Below are 22,841 nucleotides of genomic sequence, written 5' to 3'. Positions count from 1 at the left end.
ATAGACGATTGAAGGAGGAAAGAAAGAGGCAATCTAGGGAGTCAAATGCTGAGGAGCAAAAAAAAGAATGCAATATCTATCAAAGCAATTCATGAAATTTGAGAAAGGTTATAGGATAGTGATATTTCTAGGTGCCAAGAGGCAAGGACAAGCAAACGAACCCATAGAAGGGCCTACCAAGGTCAAAGAGGTCAACGTGGCTGGGGAAGGGGAGAATCTCTAACTTGTCTTCATAGATGATGACCTGACTGAGCAGGAAGAAGCAGATCTCATTATGTTGCTATGAGACTACATAGACGTATCTGCTTGGTCCCTCACTAGAGCTCAAAGGAGTAGATCCACGTGTAGTGACCCATGACACCAGATGCAACATGGATCAAGCAATGACCATACCCTATGAATCCCAAGCATGCTCATGCAGTTAAGGAGGAGATACACAAGCAGTTAAGAGTGGGATTCATTTATGAAATTGAGCACATGAACTGGGGTTTTCCCACTGTAATCATCCTACATGAAAAAATCGTCCTATAGAAGAACTGGGGTTTTCCCATTGTAATCGTCCTAAAGAAGAACAAAAAATTCAAGGTATACATTAATTATAAGAAAGTCAACATTACTACGAAGAGAGACAACTATCCACTATCGTATACTAAGCATATTCGCGAGAGAGTGGCTGGCAAAGAAGCCTATAGTTTCCCAGACGGCTTGTCAAGTTACAATCAGGTGCAAGTCCACCCCGAATGATAGGCATAAGACCACATTTGCTATCGAATGGGGTGTCTTCGCCTACATAGTCATGCCTTTTGGGATAATAAATGCACCAGCCACATTCCAACGGCTCATGTGTGCCATCTTCAAGGACATGCTTAGGTGAGAGTTAGAAGTGTTCATTGATAATGTATTTTTTCACTTGAGTTGGAGGGAACACCTATACAAACTTCGCACAGTCTTTGAATGATGCAAATTGTATCATCTCTCGTTGAACCCCCTTAAGTGCCAATTCTGGGAAAAACATGGATGCATCCTAGGGCATGTGGTGTCCAAGAATGGCATTGCCACAAACTTCTCAAAAGTCAAGGTTATTCTTGACCTTCTACTGCCAACCAACTACAAGGGAGTTCAATGCTTCCTAGGACATACGGGATACTAATGGCAATTTGTATTGAACTATGCATTAATCTTGCTAGACCACTCTATAAACTACTAATAATATTTGAATGGACCAAGGAATGCCAATACATATACGAAGAGTTGAAAAAGGCTCTGAAAATTGCACCCATTCTACGGTCCCCACACTAGACCATCATCTTCCACATACACATTGACACTTCGAAGTTTGCCATGGGAGCTATTTTGTGTTAGCCTAGAGAACACAGTTTAGACTATCCTATGAGTTTTGCCAGAGACAACTCATGGATATCGAGATGAACTATTATAGATTGAGAGAGAGGGTTTGGCCATGGTGTTTGCTGTAAAGAAATTTTGACATTATCTTCTGGCAACGCCTTTCACCTTCTTTGTTGACCATCAAGCCTTGCTTTATCTTGTGAATAAACCTTGTGCTACAAGATGCATTGTTTGATGGTTGCTTCTACTTTTAGAATTTTACTTCTTCATGGTTGTGCGTAGAGGGAACCATGACTACATGGTTGACCACATCATGTCCCGCATACCCACGGGAGAAGCCACTAGATAGGGTATAGTAAACGACTTACCAGATGCGCATCTTTTCAACCTGTCTAGCGAAAAGGACTTGTTTAGAGCTGACTTGATATCATACTAGTAGGCGGATGACATACTCCAAGTATTAGAGTACGGACTACCCAAAAGATCTATCGAGAAAGCCCGGTTGAGGTGACTTATCCTCAAGATACAGCCTTATCAGTTGAAGCCAGTCAACTTTATAGGTTAGGACAAGATGGCATACTATGATGATGTGTGTGCAAACATGAGACGCATGATGTACTTGCGGAGGCACACACAGTGGAATCAAGAGAGAACACTTAAATGGAGATATGACAGCACACAAGGTGTTGCAGTCTCAACTATGGTGGCCCATGCTTTTCTGTGATGCAACACGATTTGTGAAGCACTGTGATGAGTGCCAATGAACCAAGGTCCCTATTTGCAAGGACAAGATGAAGTTCACCCCAATTATCTTGCAAGACATCCATTCGAAAAATGGGTGATTGACTTCATTGGGCCGATTAGTCTTATAGCACAATACTCAAAGACCAAGTACATCATAGTCGCCATCACATAAACTACTCACACAGTGGGCAGAAGCACGAGCCACTAGAAAAAACAATGCTAGACCACATCCAAGTTCCTTTGGGAGCAAGTAATGTCACGATTCGACTACCCCATTGAACTAGTCAGTGACTATCAAGACATGCACTTCATCAACGAAGTGATTGCCCACCTCCTGTCTACCTTCCTAATCATCCATAGGAAATCTTCACCCTACCACCCTCAAGCTAATAGCTAGGCTGAATCCACAAATAAGATCTTAGTGAATGTCCTAACCAAGATAGTCTCTGCTTCTCACAACAACGACTAGGACAACAAGCTGATAGCAACTTTGTGGGCCTATCAAGCAACCTATAAAATGGCTATGGGGTAGAACCCCTTTGAGTTGACCTACAAAATTGAAGACATTCCACCCTAGTAGAATTCTGTGTCCCTAGCTTGAGAGTGGCCATCCAAGAGAGATGGGATGGAAAGGAGATATGGACGAAATGCCTAGTTCAACTAGAACACCTATCAGAGACTCGACTTCTAGCTACTCATGCATTGATTTGCAAAAAGGCAATGTAAGAGCTGATTTGACAAGCACATCAAGCAATGAGATTTTGACCAGGGAGACCTAGTGCTGTTATACTCAGTGAAAGGCCATAAACAGAAGATGAAGTTCAAGGGATTATGGCCTTTCAGAGTCCACATCATCAGCTAAACTGACAATGTAGACCTCGAGACCTCAGATGGTGAGGGCATTGGCTTCTTCAATGGTAGCCAAATAAAGAAGTACTACCCTCCCAAGCATCCATCGCACGAGCCTTCGATGCTAGAGTCCCTTGCAAATGTACGAGTTGCCACAATCACAGAGATTGAGGATGAAGATGAGGAAGCAGTAGTACAGGCTTACCTACGCATAATAGTCACTGCCCAATAGACACATACCTTCGATGCCTTAATCGATGAGGAAGTGAATTTTAAATATCTTAACTCACAATCATTGGACTCTAATTGATCAACCGCAACTATAACCCATGCACACTAAACTCAGCCCATTGGGGGTAAATCATACGCGCTTTTGGAAAAGTGCAAAGTCACAGTCTCTATCAAGTTTGAGAGCATACCCATGGTCTTTTATGTGTTACCAAACACAAAGGATATCGGTAAGGAAACGTTGTTAGGATGCGCATTTAAGAAGCAAACACATTGCAATGTCGATTACGATTCACCTTGCTATCGGCAATGTACGCATAGTAACATCTTTTAGTAAGGGCAGCGTAGCCACACCAAATCCCGCAAAGCCACTAATAGAGAAACCTACAACCAAGTCTAAGGAGGGGGGTCATGATGTGTCACAACCCCCAAGCCTCAACGACAGCACGCGACCAAGAGGGCAATCAAAGTCAATGAGCCCAAATGCAAATGGGTACCCAAACACCGAGGACCGCCACCTAGTAAAATAACTAGTGTATAAATATTAACCAAAAAGTAAACATCGCATCGATACCAGTGTACACCATAGGCAAAGTAAGAAAAAATCCATAGGTGGAATTGCATTAATATGTATATTGCCAAGGGTACAAAACTCTAGTTACATTTCTCACTTGATGGCAAGGGGGTCAAATTTGTAGGTATACCACTCTGGTTGTATGAAATGGTCAACCATAAATGAGGAGATGTCATCCTCTATATCAAACAAGGGGTTCCTTCAAGAGTAAGCAGCTAGGAACAAATCTTTTATCTAGCCATGAAACCAAGGGTAGATGGCATCCATAAGGTAGAAAGTTTTAATCAAGTCATAATACGTGGGTTGATATGATATTATACAAAGGCGTAGTCATTCTTCAATGATTTGCATCTAGAATCATTGACGAGAATTATATCGTCAACATTGAACTGGGGGTGCTTCTCCCATACTTTCTTCAGCAACTTCAGAAAAACTTGATTGTTACCATATTGTGCTTTTATGTTTTGCACATGTTGGAGACCTTTAGCCCAAACCTCACAATCATTTTGGGAAAATATGTCTATAAATGTAGAGGAAGAGGTTAGTTTATAGTAAAATACATGCATATTGTCCATTATTAAAAGCTACGTAGAACAATACCTAGAAATAGTCCTCTCATTTTCATCAATTGAGGAAAGCATGCATTCATAATCTTGCACAAATTATTCTTTGTGCAGGATGGCCATAACATCACGTATGCCTTCATCCTTTGCTATAGGATAAACTCTTCCACATCGGGTCTTACAATACAATAAGCCCACCAAGATACTTGCACACCCTGGGGTCTGACCCCATCTGAGAATGGAAACTCCCAAACAATTTTTAGATCTTTTTAATGACCCTTTAATAGCACACCATTGATGTCAAGTATTACAAGCCAATCAAAACTAGCCTACACATCCTTGAAGAGTGGCATGTCCAAAGGTTGCTCATTTAGCCACCAAGGCTACCTTGCTATAGTACCCAAAGCCCAAATGAGAAAAGGAAGACACAAAATTTAAAAAAAATGTTCCAAATACCAATACACACTCCCAGTTGGAACTATAGAAACACCACAATACCAAGGTTGGTACTAAGCAATATCCAAATGATATGACACAATACCAAATTGAAAGTACAGAATTAGCAACAAACTCCCTTAGCTAAATCTTATAAGCAAGATAACAAGAATTATGATACAACACACTAGAGATAGAAGGTAGTGAAAAAATCAAAAGAAAGTGCTATTGATTCATATAAAGCATAGTGCAAAGTACAAAGTGTTGTCACACTAACTAGATTTGCTCCAAGCACGCATCTTTTGACCACGACCTATGGGGTGCTTCTTTGCTTTAACACAAAAAATCTCTAGCAAAGTGGTTGAATCAATGCAATCATGTGTATCCATGTCCAACCCAGAAGCCATATCCCCCATAGACATATCTCCCTCTACACTTCTAGTCTCAACAATATACTCTGCAGTAGTCTCCCCCTTACTGGCATCTATCGTGCTCCCTGCCTTTTTAGGTTTATCTCCCTTCCTACCAACCTTCTTTCTACATCCTTGCTTTGCATCATCCTCCCCTTCCTTCATGTTCTCTGTGTACTTCCCTTCGTCACCAGCCTTAACATTGCGAGCCGCCTTGGCATCGCTAGGCTTTGCATCAACAACACACACATTGGTAGCCTTGGTAGTAGTACCCTTTGCATCAGCCACCACCACCACCTTGTGATCAAAAGCATTAGGCTCATCATCATGCATTACCTCATCATCAAAAGTAGCTTTCTCAGCCTTGTCACCTCCACTCAGTAACTCTTCATCCAACTCTAAAGTCTCAAGGACTATCTCTCCTATATTTTCTTCCTATCCTGTCATGTCCCACAGATCAATCTTAGCATCTCCTTCTCCACACTCTAGCCTATCCTCTAGATCAACAATATTTGAGGTATCCACCACATTGTCCACACCCTCAATCCCTAGCTCACTTCCTTTCCCATCCATGGTATTAGCACCCGTCCTACAGGACATCTTGTACATCCTTGTAAGCATCATTTTGCCCACACATATTACCAATAGTTGACTTGGTAGGACCATGGCATTCCTTCACTCCCTTACCAATCATCTTCTATTTGACAACCTCAGAAACACTTTCTATAGCCAAACACACACATAGAAAGGAAACACAAGCTTTGATCAAATGACACAATCAACATAGAAAACCAACTTCATGCAATACAATGTCCACATACTCTTCAAAGTAGCATGCCTAATGTTCCAAGCCTTGGCCTCCATAGAGATAATAGTGTTATAACCAAACTTAAGATAAGTGTTACTTGTCTACAAAAGAACAATAAAGTGTAAAGGATGGTATTGATGTCGACAAGAAAGCATGAAGTTACCGACAACATAAGAGGACTCCAAAGCATCCCCACAAGTAGCATGAGACCCAAATACATGGACGGTATTCTTAGCATCCACAATATGAGGCCTTGGCAACAAGGTGAACGTCACTCCATTCTTCACATTTGCAATGAGCTTGTTGACAAGATTGAACTAGAGCTAGCCTTCTGCACACTCAGATTGAAAATTTTCATAGTCTTTCTGCAATAGCACATCAAAGGATGAGACATATAAACCCGTAATGTCTCAAGTTCCATACCTACCACTCAGACAGTACCATAAGAAGTAACATAAACACCATAATCCGAACAATACCAAAAGTGCCAAAAAGCTTCAAATACCGGAAAGTATCAAAAGTACAATAAACCAAATAACAAAAGACAGTACCCAAAGTACCAAAAGTATCCTAATAGCAATTTAACAAAGTGAAAGAAGAAACAATAAGTACCAAAAAGTGGCAAACATTACCAAAGGGATTCAAATAGGACCAATTAGTACAAAATAAATACCCTAAAACCAAACATACAACTAGTAGTACAAAGAACTACCAAATAGTACCAAGAGCACCCAAAGTTTCATACATGTCAATCTATACAAATGAGGTGAAAGAAGAATTAATAAATACCATAAGCCAAGAAATACTAAAAAATACCAAAAGAACCTAGCAAAAGGAATTTGCAAAACAATACCAAAAGCACCAAAGAATATCAAAGAGCACCAAAAACTCAGAAAGACTATTGAAGAGTACCAAGGAGTACCAAAAATATCAAACACAAAGAGTTCCAAAACAATACCAAAAGCACCAAAGAATATCAAGGAGTACCAAAACTAGCAAAGAGTATTAGAGAGTACCAAGGAGTATCAAAAATATCAAGCATCACAAAGAGTTCCAAAACATTAGAAAGTGCCAAACAACAACAAAAATTTGAGTAAAAGTATCAAAAAACAAAAAATTACTCTAACCAATACAAGCAAAACTACCTGTGGGAGCTTTCGCTCAACCGCCAAGACCCACGGATCGCTTATTGATTCAAGCGTTCCAAGCCGAGCACTAATGGCTACCTCTCACATAGCCGATGCACAATGCATACCTTATGGGTGTAGTGAGCTTACCTTGATGCCGTTCGAGTTACCTCCTCTCCCGCGCACTCCGGTAGCTCCACGATCCAAGTGCAAGCTTCAAGCAAGCTCCATCCTCAAGCTCTACGCTCCAAGCTCCATTGCCATGAGCAAGACAAGAGAAGAGAAGAGAAGAGAAGAGAAGAAGAGAGGAGATGATGGAGAGCTTCTCCTCCTCAGTCCCTCACCCTCACACACTCACTCCCTCACACTCTCACACTCCCTCTCTCAAGCACAAGCTCAAGCAAGCAAGAACAAGAAGAAGAAGAAGAAGAAGAGGAGAGCTACTTTTGGCCACACACAAGAATGAGCTTCTCATTCACTTTTCAACTTTATATACAAAACCCTAAATCCCTTTTGGGCGGTCATCCCCTTTTCCCCTTTTTACATGGCTGGCCATAGCCTAAGCCCTTTTTCCCATTGTCCTTCTATCTTCCTAGCTTCCTGTCCACCGCCTGTCTACATTTACAAATTGCACGGGTGAGAGCCCGACGCTCTTTTACAAGATTTCAGGGTGCGCCTTTTTATTTTAAAATGCGCCTTTCCCTTTTTGCCTTTGCCTTGGACTTTTAAGGTTGCCCTTGCGCTTTTGGACTTTTCTCATTTTCTTTCTTCAGTCAGGCTACCTTTTCTCCACCTTTGCCCTGCGTCTTTTCCACTTCCTTTTGCTTTCCTCGTATTGGGGTTAACATTACCCCACTCCTAGACAAGTGTCAGTCCCATGGCACTCACCGTCGTAGGTAGCAGGCTGTAGCATGCACCGAAGACGTGGGTGACAAGGATGCCCGTGGTTTTCGTGGAGGAGTGTTGGTGGTGGTGTGGTAGAAGGTCTTGGGGGCCTGTTTGGTGGCAGGGCTATGCTGTGTTGGGGATTGCATTGATGGCCAGCACAAGTGTTGGTTTGTTGGGGATTCTGCACATGACGATTCTTTGCGGGCTTGTCGGATGGTAAGGGACAAGTATTCAAAGTTGAGTGTTGATGAAGAGCGAACAACACCTTATACCTGCAATTGGAAAACCTCACATGTGGTCTCTCCTTAAGGGTAGTGCTAGGCTTCTCATCGTGTACGAGACATATTTTGATTAATTTGGGAGACAGGTCGAACTCTAAGCAAGCCTAGAGTATTGTCCTGCACTTGAGGACCCAAACTGTGGATATACTTTGGTGCAGATATTATGTGAGTGCTCGTGCATACTGAGATATTACATAGTTAGAAGACCGTGGGCTAGTTTCTCATAACAATACGTGGATGAAGCAAAGTTGTCCATGTGGAGAAGGAGTACACGTGAGGGTATATGAGACATCATTTGCATTGTGACTACACGATGTAGGATAATTGAATACAAGGACACCGCACTTTCAGTAGCTGGAAACTATTGGACTTGCTTGATGAGTACATTGTACTTTTCATGGCCAATCGTGCGGTGCTTATCACCACTGATTGCAATGGTACTAAGACAGAGTGCAAAAGAAAATTGTGCAAGTGGGTCAGGGTGACAGGTCTAACCCTAGGCGAGACAAGCTCTCCAGGTATGTCCTGCCCTTGATGTGCCCTGAACAATTGTGGGTGATTGTAAGGGGCTAGGGGACTAGGGACGAGAAGCCGGTCGACCAAGGTCACCAGACGTACCTAATTTGAGGACCCCTAGGTGTTGTGCTGTGATCGTGGGTGCTTCTTATCTTTCCATTCATTTTTTTATTTTTTACATGAGTACCATCATTACAATATGTTGAGGCTATCAGCCTTTCAATGGGTTGAAAAATGTCAAGCTTCGAAGGCTCAAAAAATGGATAGTACAATGATGATTGTGCCATAGCCTTATTGTTAGAGAAGCAGTTGGCGAAAGGGGGAGATACACTTGAGATATTGCAACCCTCCTTGCGGCACATGCGATGTGGGTACAATTGAGGTAACGACTGCCGTGAGCCAACTATAGAGCTTGACCCAGAAAGGGGGCATGGCCCACGAATGTGTTTTGGGCCATGCAATGTGGGCGGTTGGCAAGGGTGATTCGTGATTTCGACAGGGTGGCTTTTCCACGGCTCCTTGGGGGGTCGATGGTCTTGCGGTGATCGAGCATTAAACACTTTCGCCGAAAGATCTGTCCCATCCTAAATCCACTTGTCGCTTCATGAGAGTACAAGCATGGCAGATGCCGCAACTATAATAAGCCAGTGCAATGCAAGGAGACATCCCTGATCTGAATTCTATGGTGTTGACTTAGGCATTTATCACCTGCGCTTGATTAGCTTTTTCTTTTGCTGAAGGCGTAAAATATATTAAACGCAGATATGAAAAGTTCATACAAGTCGGGAACATGTTAACACTTAACAAGTCGGGAACACTCAACCATTTAAAAACAAAAAGTTATGGCCAGTTATCAATTGATAAGCCATTTATGCATCATGGGCTACTCGATTTGTACGAGGCGGGGCGAGTCTAGGTGACCGGGTGATTGGGGCTCTGCAGGTGTGGGGCTCCCGTGGAGGTGAGCAGGAAACATGTCGGCTAGGACATGAATGGTGTAATCCCGGCCCGCTACCGTCTCCAGAATGTCTTTAAATAATTCATTAAATTCTTCTCTTTCCCGAGCTGCCCTTTCTGCCTTTGAGCATCTAGGGCCCAAGCGGGAGCTGGGATTTCGTGCCACTAGTGTTGCCACCTGTTGCGCGTTTCGAGTCTCGACTTTCTTGACTCGAGGATTCTTTGGCCTTCGCCCTGGCCAGTGTCGCTTAGGGCCTCACTTCTTGGCATACCTCTTGATGGTGGGCACATAGTGCTCCGGTGGAGGGGCGTGTGCCACATGCTCCCGCCTTCTGTGAAGAGCATCTTTGCATGATAGATCTCCATGATTCTCCATGCGTTCTGCCGCAAAAGGAAACCTGCAAGACGCACTCCAAGGGTTAGACCTTGATACAGGATACAACTGTTTGCATGGAAGGGATTTTAGTGTGGTTTATGAAGCGCATATGGCAAGAAGGGGAGGGGTGAGGCATGCGGTGTTTGTTGTAGAGGAATGGCCCCCATGCTGATGTTCGCGTGGCCTCCAGTCATTAGCGGATATTAGTTTATGCTAAGTCGCGTGGACTAGTTGTCGTGGAGTGGGACAGGGCACATCCTCAAAGGAATAGACCAACAAGGAAAGCAGGTGTATTGGAAAGGACTACACCCCGCCTACACCATCAGAGTTGTTGGTCAAGGCTTCCTATGGCGGCAATGTGGGTTGCATGCTCTCACCTGGAGGTGGGGCTGGTCACTCACTTTTAAATGTGTGATGAGAGGAGGACTTGAGGAGCTTAGTTTATCTGACCCCACTCTTCTCCCTGCGCCTAACTATCATTGCTTGTGCGTGTTGACGTTGTTTATACACGGTGACACAAAAAGCAGTGTTTATTTATATACATATTTATGAATCCATGTCACTTCACGAGGATAAGAACCAAGTGTAGAACTCAGGGTTGTACCGGAGCGTGGCACACGCATCTAGTATTCGTGGCAACTGACTTAATACTGATAGATATTTTGCCACGTCGAGTAGCATGGAACTTTGACCGAGTCTACTGGCAATATGTAACTCCTCCTTTGTGAGAACCTTATCAATCAAAGGGCCCTGTAGCCTAGTCCCAGCTAAGTCCGTACCTCGAATGTCAGTGAGCACTCGAAGAGAAGTTGGTGCCACGTAGGTTGGGTCTCTTTGAGACCGCCATTTGGCCAATCGCTCTTCTGAGACCGTCATGATCTGAGCCCCTAGTTCGGCCATTACAACGCGGCCTTCGCACCAACGCTGCTCAAATTGACTCTGGCCTACTGACAGTCGCTTTAGTAGCTCTAGGTCTGCGAGATTTGGTCGGTAGAGCACTTCATTGAACGTGACGGTTAAGCGTAGTTCGTCAGCCTCCTCGTCAGGGATGAGTCGCATATGTTCATGCAGGAGCCTGTCGTAGTACCCGTTAAGATGTTCTTGTTCTTCACACGATAGAGGAAAGGTCAAGTAATCTCCAAGCTGCTCCTTGGGGATCGTGCCCATGTCCGCAAGGACGTAGACACGCACGACCACTTTGAGCTTAGCCTCCAACTCAATTAAGCATTCTGCGACACTTCTATGTTCAACGAGGGCTTGCTCGATTGCTATCTCATGCAAAGTTCTGAGAGTTTCCTTAGGCTTTAGCATGGCTGGGGGCTCAGGCCTAGATGAGCAAGATTGGTCAACGCTAGGATTTCTTATGCTCTTGGGGTTCTCACGTTTCTCCTGAGGTTTTGCTGTTATTTCATCATGGTTCTTCTCGGATGTGACTGGTATAGATTTGTCACCCTGTTGTGACAGCGTTGTATCCACTGTTGATTGATCAATGTGAGTTCTATTGTCAGTGGATAGAGTGTTGCAAGCAACTGTTGATGGCAACTGTTGCTTTGGTTTGTCAGAGCATACAGATGTGTCTGAGGTTTCACCACTATTAGGAGAGGCATCAGTGGATTCATTGGTGGATGGACTCGATGCTTTATTCATCAACTCTCCAACGCCCTTCATCTCAATGTTCTTGGGGTCCACAACCACCTGCAACTGTTGTTGTTTTCTCTGTTTTCTCCTCTTTTTCTTGGTCAATGAAGGTGCCTCTCTCAATGACTCAGGACCCTAGACTATATCGACCGTTGATGTGCTTGGTCGGGCCTTAGCATTTCCCTTCTCTAGTGTGTCCTTATGGGACATAGCCGTGGTTTGCTGAATAGCCTTGCCCGGTTGTGAGGGCACAACTGCCGCTCTTTTTGGAGAGTCTAGCTTTCCAACCAACTCCCCTATGTTTAACACCTCCATCCTAGGCTTTAGGCACTTTGAAAGTGCTGGAGTTGTCGAGGGATTTGGTTGCGACACCTCCTCCACATGTAAACTACTAAGGACACGTTCTACAAGGGGCATTGTCACAGCGAAGGGTTGTGACTGCTATGGTCCCTGATTAGAAGTAGTAGCAGCTAGTTTAGTGGGCCGGCTACCCTTGGTGGATTGCGGTGCCAAGTCCCTAGGGCGATCAGAAGTGGTTGTGTCTTTTGTTGGCCTTTGAGCACTCATCTATGTAGATCGAGCATGAGTTGATCTGATCACATTAGGTTGCTCACACATATCCTTGGGTCGAGAGCTACACATGGAGCCATGTCCCACCTCTAGGACATTTTGAAGCTTAGATGGAGATAGAGATTGGAATTGAGCAGTTTCCCTTGACAACCGCTATTGTGCTTCCTGTGTCCGTTTGGAAAAAGGGGATGTAGGAGATCTAGGACTCTTAGGTGGACTTGGCAATCGCTGAATGATTTGCTCGAGGCTATTAGACGATTGTGCCATTTGCTTTGTTGAGCGATCAGCCTTGCCTTGAGCAATGTTGTACCTATGATGCTTGTTCTCCCCTTGGGGAATCAAAGGCTCCTTGGGCACTAACAATTTTTGTGCCTGCTCAATGGCTACGTATGACATCTGTCTATTTAGCATGCTAGGCTGGGGTTCTTTCCTTGGAACAATCATGTCTGGTTTCTTGCCTTAAGACCTAGGGTTTCTCTTAGATTTCCTCCTGTGCCATGCTTTTGAGGCACTCTGGCCTTCAGCTGATAGAGGCGGTTTAGCAAGGGATTTTGGTACCCAATCCATTGGTTACCTGCGTAGTACCCTTGAGCACATAGCAACTCCTTGGATAGCCATCGCGGCGTTGTGCTGACTCTCCATCGATGCCTTCGTCTATAAGGCTTGGGCTTCTTTTGGGGTCTTCTACAATATTTGTAAGTCCAAAGCCCGTCCTTGGCATTGTCTCTTGACCTTCTTGTTTCATGCCTGGCCTCACTCACTGGTTCTCATTGTTTGACCTGTGCTTGTATTAACTCTTCCAACAAGTCCTTGCTCTTGTTAGTAGGCTTGACTATTACGTAAGCAACTTCCTTGCCTTTCCCTTGAGGTTTGATGAGGTCACCCTTGCTAAAGGTTGTGACTATCCTCACACCTGGTAGTGTCAGGTGTATCCTCTGTGCTACATAGTTGGGCTCACACTTGGTCGCCCTTTTAAAGGGTCTTCCTAGGAGGGTTTCTTTCCCGCAGCTAGCACTATTTGGAGGAACATGAAATAGGATAGGCAAGCTTTCTGTTTCAATTGTCGCAAGGATTTTTCACTTCCCTATGAGTGCTTGTGGATGTCCCCCATAAGGGCTAAGGGTTGCACTAGTCGGTGTGAGCTCTGGTTGTCCTAGTAGGGTCCATGATTCATAGGTCAAGATATTAAAATCTGCTCCTTCATCAATTAGAGCATCGATAATATGCTCTCTTTTCGCGGTGAGTTTGACCCTAAGATAAGCAAGTGATACTATGTCTTCATCTTCTAGGTCTTGGATTGTAAATTTAAGCCTTCTGACAAATGCCCTTGAGTTCTCGTCTGCACGACCAAATGTGGATTCTCTGCTGCTGTCTTGGATCATCAGTGCAATGCTATTCAAGGTACATCTCTCGTCAAGAGTGTTATGTCTAGTCATATTCGCATTTGTAGCTTGCTGAAGTTGCATTTTGCTCTGACTAGACACGGTCTGAACACAATGTCTTTGTGTTCTCATTGCGTGGCCTTTTTGCCCTTGATGGCTAGTTTGGCCCATTGATGTTCTAGGGTCTCTGTTTCTCTCTGTTCGGGTATGAGCTTTTGGTTGCTCTTTTGCAAGTGAGGATACATGCTCGTAAAGAGCCATTACTACACTAGGGTTCAATTTGGAGGACCTGTCACAGCGGGCGTTTTCTCTCCAACCTACTTGGGGGAGGTGCAAAGGGGGCAGAGCCCCCTCTGCGGGGGTCCGGGGGGGCAGTCCCTCCTAGACTGCATGGCCGTTACGGTAAACGCCATACACAATTTGGAGGACCGTTTATAGCCAAATTTTGAACTACTTGCTCTAAGTTCCAACCTAGTGATGGATCTGTGATGTGCCTTTAGCTCTACGTGGTCCTGGGTCAACTTTGGGGTTTAGAAGCATCAAATTTTGTGTTCAAGATACCTGTCCGATTTTGACAGTTTTTGGTCCGATTCTAAGATGTCCGATTTTCAGGAGTCCGATTATCAGAATCGGACGTCCGATTTTGGGTTGGTCCGATCGGCCTAATGGTCCGATTTTGGTCACGTCCAATTCTGGGAGTCGAATCAAAAAGTAGTCTGATTTTCAAAGTGGTCCGATTTTGGGAATCAGATCGGACAGGGTGGTCCGATTCTGGTAGGTCCGATTCTGAGTGGTCCGATTATGGATTGGTCCGAGTGTCCGAGTCAGACAGGTTGGTCCGAGCGTCCGATTCTCAAAATCGGACAGGTTGGTCCGAGTGGTCCGAGTTCGAGTGGTCCGAGTGTTCGAGTTGGACGGGTTGGTCCGAGTCTGAGTGGTTCGAGTGCCACGTGGCACGTTCGATCAGGCTAGTCCGATTCTAGGAATCGGACCAGACTGGTCCGACTCACTCTCAGTCGGGCGGTCTGATTCTGAAAATCGGACGGTCCGACTCCAGAACTCGGGTGGTCCGATTGGTCCGATTCTGAGAATCGGACCACTGCGAGTTGGTCCCTACATCGGCGGCGGGCGCTATTCCCGCGCGTTTGACCCCTCCTCACTGTCTGCTACACACAATCACCACAGACTTTTTAGATTTGATTAGAGCACTTGTTGGAAAACACCAAACTCACCTGGAGCAGTATGAATCGCCGGCGCCTAGAAATCGGGGTAGCGCTTCCTCGTCCTGTGAACCAAAAGTTCTCTCTCTCTTTCTCTCACACAAGGCAAACCAAGGAACTGAGGTCTGTCCTGGCCTCCCAGGCCTCTTAAGGTCCTTTCCCAACACTGCAGAACCTTACAGCTAGTTCCATGTCCCTGTCTCACCCAGAAACTTGAATCTGGTCCCCTATTTCCCTATTTTAGCCTGTTATACAGCAACAGAGAACCCTACTGTTTGTTTGTTTTTTTCTTTGTTTTTCCTATCCTAAATGCATCCAAATCACAAACTAAATACCTACACTACTCCATACCACAACATAAATCTCAAGAAAGCAAAAAACCTACTTGCCAAGGAGATCGAATACCCTCTTCAACCCCCTCGCTTCCTACCTATCTACCTCAAGCATCGGTCCGGGAAAACCCTACTCCAATGCTCGATTCGAAGCGTGCAAGCGCTCAAGGCTTGAATCCGTTTGTCCCAGCAACGGAACCAAAATGTGGGAGCTTTCGCTCAACTGCAAAGACCCACGGACCGCTTATTGATTCAAGCGTTCCAAGCCGAGCACTAATGGCTACCTCTCACATAACCGACGCACAATGCATACCTTACGGGTGTAGTGAGCTTACCTTGATGCCGTTCGAGTTACCTCCTCTCTCGCGCACTCCGGTAGCTCCACGATCCAAGTGCAAGCTTCAAGCAAGCTCCATCCTCAAGCTCCACGCTCCAAGCTCTATTGCCACGAGCAAGACAAGAGAAGAGAAGAAGAGAGGAGACGATGGAGAGCTTCTCCTCCTCGGTCCCTCACCCTCACACACTCACTCCCTCACACTCTCACACTCCCTCTCTCAAGCACAAGCTCAAGCAAGCAAGAATAAGAAGAAGAAGAAGAAGAGGAGAGCTACTTTTGGCCACACACAAGAATGAGCTTCTCATTCACTTTTCAACTTTATATACAAAACCCTAAATCCCTTTTGGGCGGTCATCCCCTTTTTACATGGCCGGCCATAGCCTAGGCCCTTTTTCCCATTGTCCTTCTATCTTTCTAGCTTCCTGTCCACCGCCCGTCTACATTTACAAATTGCACGGGTGAGAGCCCGACGCTCTTTTACAAGATTTCAGGGTGCGTCTTTTTATTTTAAAATGCGCCTTTCCCTTTTTGCCTTTGCCTTGGACTTTTAAGGTTGCCCTTACACTTTTGGCCTTTTCTCCTTTTCTTTCTTCAGTCAAGCTACCTTTTTTCCGCCTTTGCCCTACGTCTTTTCCACTTCCTTTTGCTTTTCTCGTGTTGGGGTTAACACTACCAGACCTATCAAAAGTAGTCTAAAAATACCAAAAGTACTAAAACTACCACAACCATAAGGACTTTCATAACTAGTAGAACTACCACAGCAACCAAAGCCGCCAACACTTTGAGAATAAATCAGGCTACAAAACCATAAATGCTACCAAAACTACAAGCAAAGCTAGAACCCTCCTCTACACCAAAATTTTATACCCTCAAAATGAAAAAAATCGTCCATGAACCAAAACTACAACCCACCAAGCAGTACCAGATGACATGTACCAAGATCCTCCAATGAAACAATATCCTCCATGATGCTCTTCATCACACCCTCTTTATCTTCATACACCAACATAGTGTCTTTCTTTTGTTGGATAGCATTCTTCAACTCTATCAGCCTTGCTAACTCTCCCAAGTTCCATATTATCCTTTCAAGTAATGCCTCCAAATCATGAACATAACCAGCCATTGGCCCTATATGCTCTATTTTTTTGCATATGTTGCTATCACTTTGCACCATGCAAGGCTTCTTGTTAAAATAGGGGAGACCTCCTTAGAATGCACCATTTGGCCTCCTCCATGATTCAATTTTTTGTTCCAGCCCTCCAATCTGGTCCCACACATATTCACCACAGCTTCACCAAAGCGGGCCCATGCCACCTTATGGCCTTTAGGGTCTTTTATGGTTGCATGGCATCTTTCATAAGCATAGCACTAGCACTGTCCAAACTTGCTATTTAATTCACCACATGAAGGGAAACCTGGATAAACTTTGTAATAAAAAATTCTACAATCATTAACCAAATGCGAATGCAAATAACTCAAGTAAATCTTTGATTTTTTTTTGTGCTTGTACCTGAAGACTATAAGCCATTGGTCAGGAGGCAAATCATTATCAGTGAAATCCTTTGGAAGCTTTCCTTCAAGACTCAACCCATACTCTTCATGCAGGTGCTCTCTTGTAAAGCAAAATTTTGTTTGTTGTGGATATTCTTCCATTTTGTTTTTACCTGGATTTCGAAAGACAAAAGGCTATTAGAGAAATACCATCTCCATCCTTTCTAAGAAAGTACATATTTGTACTTTGTACATGTAAAACATGTACTTACTGAAAGGTAACAATTCACTAGCATAATGTATTTTTGGTGTCATATCTTCAAAATGGTGACTCACAATACCAAAATTGGTACTCCATAGTACCAAATTTGGTATTTTTCACATTTCACAACATACATAGTTTCATGAAATAAGAAAAGACACATAGATTGTCTATGCTCTTACATGCTTAGTTGCATTCAAGCATCATGCAAATTAAGAATATGCTTAATTTGGTTCTATGTGTCAAGAATTTCACAGCATGCAAAAGTACATAAGATCAAAACATGATTTAAATCATTTGAAAATTGTCCATGAATGCAAACTTGCATAGTTTAACAATCACAACATGTGCACAATCGTCAATCAAACCAGACACCAACCTTCAGCAAGATTTAGCATGTGCATGCAATAACCAAAAAACAACCCACATTCACCAACCAATAAGATTGATTAGAGACTGCATGCATGCTTGCATGGAAAGTAAAAGCAAGATTGATAATCCTCTCCACTTAACTCTTGGCTTGCTGATAGACTTGGTATCTTCGTCATCGAAGAGGAATGAGGTTTTCTTAGAGTCAAGATCAATTGACTTGCAATGCTTATCACTTGCCCTTGTGTTGGGAGTCCTTTTCTGTTGCACCTCAGCTTTCAATGATGGTGTGTCGAATCCTTGTTGATGCTTTGAGGGGATTTTGGCATGCCCTCCTTGCTCCTTGATGTGGGCTTTGGTGAAGCTCAGTTGGCAACAACCTTGCTCCTTGGGGTCCTCATGGAACAGTGAAGTGGAAAACAGTGCTTGTAATTTCCCTACCATCCTTGCAATGGCCTCTAGAGCTCTAAGAGTAGGAATGATGCAGCAAAGTTAGAGCAAGCACAATGCAGCAAAGTCCACAAACAAGTATGTCAAAAGTGGAATGACTAGTGTGACATGTATGTGTGCATGCGCGCGCGTGTGTGTGTGTGTGTGTGTGCATGCATGCGTGCAAACTCGAGCACTTGAGCACACTCCACCCAATAATGACACCAATTCTTTCACACGATGTGGTCCCACATTTATTCTGGCCTAAAGAATACTAGTGCACTCTAAAGGATACTTTTAGCTACATGTTAATGTTCCTTTTTCCTGAAGGAATTCCCTTCAAAATTCGAAAGGACTCTTGGTATATGCACCAAGAAGATGGAACTCAAATTGGCTCTTTTTTTGTACCACCAAACCTTGCTTTTAGCCACCTACCAAGAAGGACCTTAAGAAGAACAACACTATTGAAAGGAAAGACTTGCAAGATGGGAGGATCTGTTGCAGCTGGCAATGAGTGACTTCATGAAAGTGATATAAGCAATGGTGAGATTCAATCTTAACCACACTGAAGTTGATTGGCTTACAAAAACACTCTCAACAAAGAGACAACTGGCCAACTCCATGCATTCATGTTAGGAGGCCACTTCTCACATAACTCGAGACCCCAAAAAGGGCAAGGTGGCAGTTAAGCACAAAGAGACTTTGATAAGAAGAAGAATGACAGCTTCATCAAGTTACCAAGCTACATGGAAGTCAAACCTTCCTAGGGAACATTTGAAGACATTGTGTGGTGGCACATAGTAAGGAAGGTAGGGAGAAGTACCCCACCAAACAAGCTTAACACTTTGTTTTGAAAGGTCTCCTCCAAGAAGTTCAACACAAAGGACCACCTTGGAAAATTTATGAAAGTATCCCCTCTGTACGCAATGTGTTTCACAGTTAGAGAGACTATCCCACATGCCCTATGGCATTGCTTGGTAGCTCATGTTGTGTGGAGGAGAGTTAAAGAATGCTTTGACTTGGCATGCCTCAATGCCATGTTGAGGATGCAAACTTCTCATGTCACAATAAGAGGAAGCTAGATCAGCAGAGTCACTAAAGATGTGGAATGTCATTAGGGCTATTTTTATCAAAGTTATCTAGAAAAATAGGAAGAGTTGTCATATGAAGAGTATTAGGATTAAAATTGAAGTCCATTTTGGCATTTTAGTTAGAGAGGTTGATGTTGTACTTAAAAGACTTAGGAAAAAAGAGCATATCTTCAAAGCTAGCTTTAAACTTCCAAAGAGAGCAAATGTGTGAAAGGGATTGCAGTTAGCACCATTTCGAAACACCTTAAGGCATCTAAAAGATGCATTGTAAATATTTTTAACAGTAATGTCTATTATTTCTCACTTTTTTAGAAAACTTTTCGTGTTTGTTTCAACTTAAAAATTTTACAAGTCTTAGAAAATTGTTAACGATAAAATGCAAAATTTGAATGGACTATCATATGTCAAGAAGAACTTGAAAAACTAAAAGATTTGGTAGCAAAGGCAATTATTATCAATTATATTGATCATAACAAACCATTTTCAAATATATTAATCTCGACAAACCATTTTTTATGTGCAAATGCTTCTAATGCTAGTATATGCAATTTATTATCACAACAAGATGGATATAACAAATGGAGACCAATTTGCTTCATAAGTTGCACATGCTCTAAACTCAAATACAATGATTCAACACAAAACAAAAAAATTATCGTCATAGTATGGGCTTTGCAAAAACTACACATGCAAACTCTTAGCCCTTTGATCAACATATCTCAACCAATAGGCCACCTCCTAATATGGATTCTAGAAATACAAACCTATAGTTTCAATGTTAAGTATTGTAAAGGTACCAAAAATAACATTGCCAACACATTATCTAGGATACCTCATGTCCAAAATACAACAATACAACATATGTTAACAAAGCGTCAACTCATAGCCAAACTACAAGAAGACATAATAGTTCACAAACTAGAAATAACTTAGAGAAAATAACCAAAAACTAGTAAATATGTGTTATAATCAAGAAAAATATTGCATTATATATGTCATAATTTGGGTTGAAAGTTGTACCATCACAATATATTAATTATTTCCATGCTCATCCTTTATCTAGGTTTTCATCAATGCCTTGGCACCAAACTATCTAGAAGATTGCAGAATATGTCACATTTTAGGCACCAACAAGCAAAACTCTAGGGTTACTTCAAAACAATGAAAGTTTCAAAACTTTTTATTAACTTTAAATATAATAGCATTACTTACCCTGATTTAGTTAATGGAAATCAATATATTATTGTCTTAGAAATATTTAACAAAATGTCGTGAGGCAAAAGTATTACCAAATGCAAAATCTAATACAATAAGAAAAGTCATATTAGAAGATGTAATCATTAGCCATGATTGTCCTTAACTATACACCCAATTCAATGACATGATTTCAAATCACAAAATGATTAAAAAATAATGTCAATATCTAGGAGTAAGGCAAACCTTTGCTTCCCCTTACCATCCTTAAAGTAATGGATTTGACCCATTCAGGGCTCTATATGCCCACTTTTCCACCTAAATTTCCTCTTATTAAAATACCCAACAAATGCAAAAATGTAGTCAATTAAATTTTTAGGTCAAAGGCCATAGCCTCTTATGCAAGCCACAATAAATAAAAATTTAGAAATAGCTCAAGCTAGACAAAATCGTTTTTATGACTATAATAGAGTACAATAAGAAGAATACACAAACAATAGAAATTTGAGGAGAAAGTATTAACGTATTACCCCTAATAGAAAAAGAAATTAAAATGAGTTATTACATCATAGATAGATAGGTCCATATAAAACGAGTAAAAGAATGGGAAGTAATATGTATGTAGCAAAGACCAAAGAGGAAAAACACTCATAGAACTACATATGTGAGTAGAATTAAAGAGTTTAAACAACACAACTCTACTACTAGGGACACAACTTGAAAATAGAGATGAATCATATAGTTGGACAAATATTGATACCCATTAGTCGTAAAGATAAGACAAATTCTAGCACAATAGGAAAGCACATCATTTGCAGTCCATTCAAAGAAACACAAAGATATTAGCAATCAAAGGACTTACGAGTTTCATTAATCCTTGAATCTATACCATGTGGACTAGGGGAGACATCACACTCCCACCAACATCATTCACATGACCCCACTTATTGACCACATGGACTGGGTAACAACCCCAAGAGATCCTATCCATTCCTAACATATGTCGCGCCCTTTTGGTATCCCAACTAAAGCATGTTATGCCCTCTTTAAGAACCAAAAGAGGATGTTGGTCCTCAACCATGTATTAGAAACATAAAAGAGACGAGTGAAAAGATAGATTTGATCATCTTATATTTTCACAAACACACATGTAAGCCATATTTACTTTCTTTTTAAAAATGGTCCCTCTTGTCTTCTTGTATGGTGCCCTATATTTTTGTTGACTATGATGATACCATATTGATAGAGCATAATCACGTAAAGGCCACATGTCAAAGTCGTAATTTGACATGTGACACCAAAATATATACTTTGTTTGAACATGATAAGCAAATGGCCGTCATCACCAATAGAGCATGCATATTGAAAACTCAAGTCTTGATCCAAGACATGACCTATCGAGTATACATTTTATCCCAACATGATACACATATGGCCCACTAGTGATGATGTGGTCCTATTGGGATAAAGTACAAACTCCATAAAAGTAAGGACCAATCCTTACTTGTAGCTATCGTCAAAGTATCGTTGTTTAATAGGACTCAATAGGCCGTTAATTTAGAACATTGAGAAGTGGGCACTAGTGATTCTCCTATACTCACATGTCATCCATACAAAGTAATCAAGCATGTCTTCAACAAATCTCATTGCACCTTAAAATCCTTAAAATAGATACTTTATCCTCCTCACGTCCAAAACGAGGCTTGCTATGAGATGTTCCTCTTTTATGAAGTACTTGAGGTTTAAGATTGATCATTATTGCACCTATACTCAGAGTACTTTGCACAATTGAGTCCTCATTGAGTTGTCCATCAATCAAGGTCATAGAGCAAAGTCATAACTCATTTTCTTTGCAAGCCACCAAATTCTAATTGCTCACAAACTAAAGTGTATTTAACCTCTTACACCAAGTCGAAACACACAAACCTAAATACAATTTTTGGTGCCCCATACTAAGATGATCTTCCATAGAACCTTAGGATCATTTGTGAAGAGCAAAGAGAAAACTTCAATATTCTAAGGTTTAGAAGCCAAATTGACTACCCAACTATACAAACACTTGGATCTTGTTGTGTCAGCCCCGCCTTCCTCTTTAATCACTAGGCAAAGCAAAGTTATCTATTCAAATAGTTATTAATTGTTTTGTGCCTTCATCTTCACACTTTTTCTTGGACATCCTTCAATAATCTTCCCAATTGGCTTTAGAGTTCCCCTTGTACTTTTTGGCCTTTGATGTGACACCAAAACAGTATTTGGTGGCATACAATCAATGAAGCACCAAATCCAAATGGCTAAGGTAGGATTCCAACCTTACATAGCATATGCCACTTCGAAATCAAACATCATAGTGGTCCGAGTCCTAATGTTTGTCTATCCTCCATTTATACATTAGACACAGATTTTGAGTTCGACCTTAACCATCA

This window comes from Lygodium microphyllum, chromosome 7 (assembly GCF_053477565.2).
Source record: "Lygodium microphyllum isolate KBCC chromosome 7, Lygodium_microphyllum_v1.1.10, whole genome shotgun sequence".
NCBI lineage: Eukaryota > Viridiplantae > Streptophyta > Polypodiopsida > Schizaeales > Lygodiaceae > Lygodium > Lygodium microphyllum.
The sequence above is the reverse complement of the archived record's forward strand: the minus strand, read 5'-3'. Positions refer to the sequence as shown.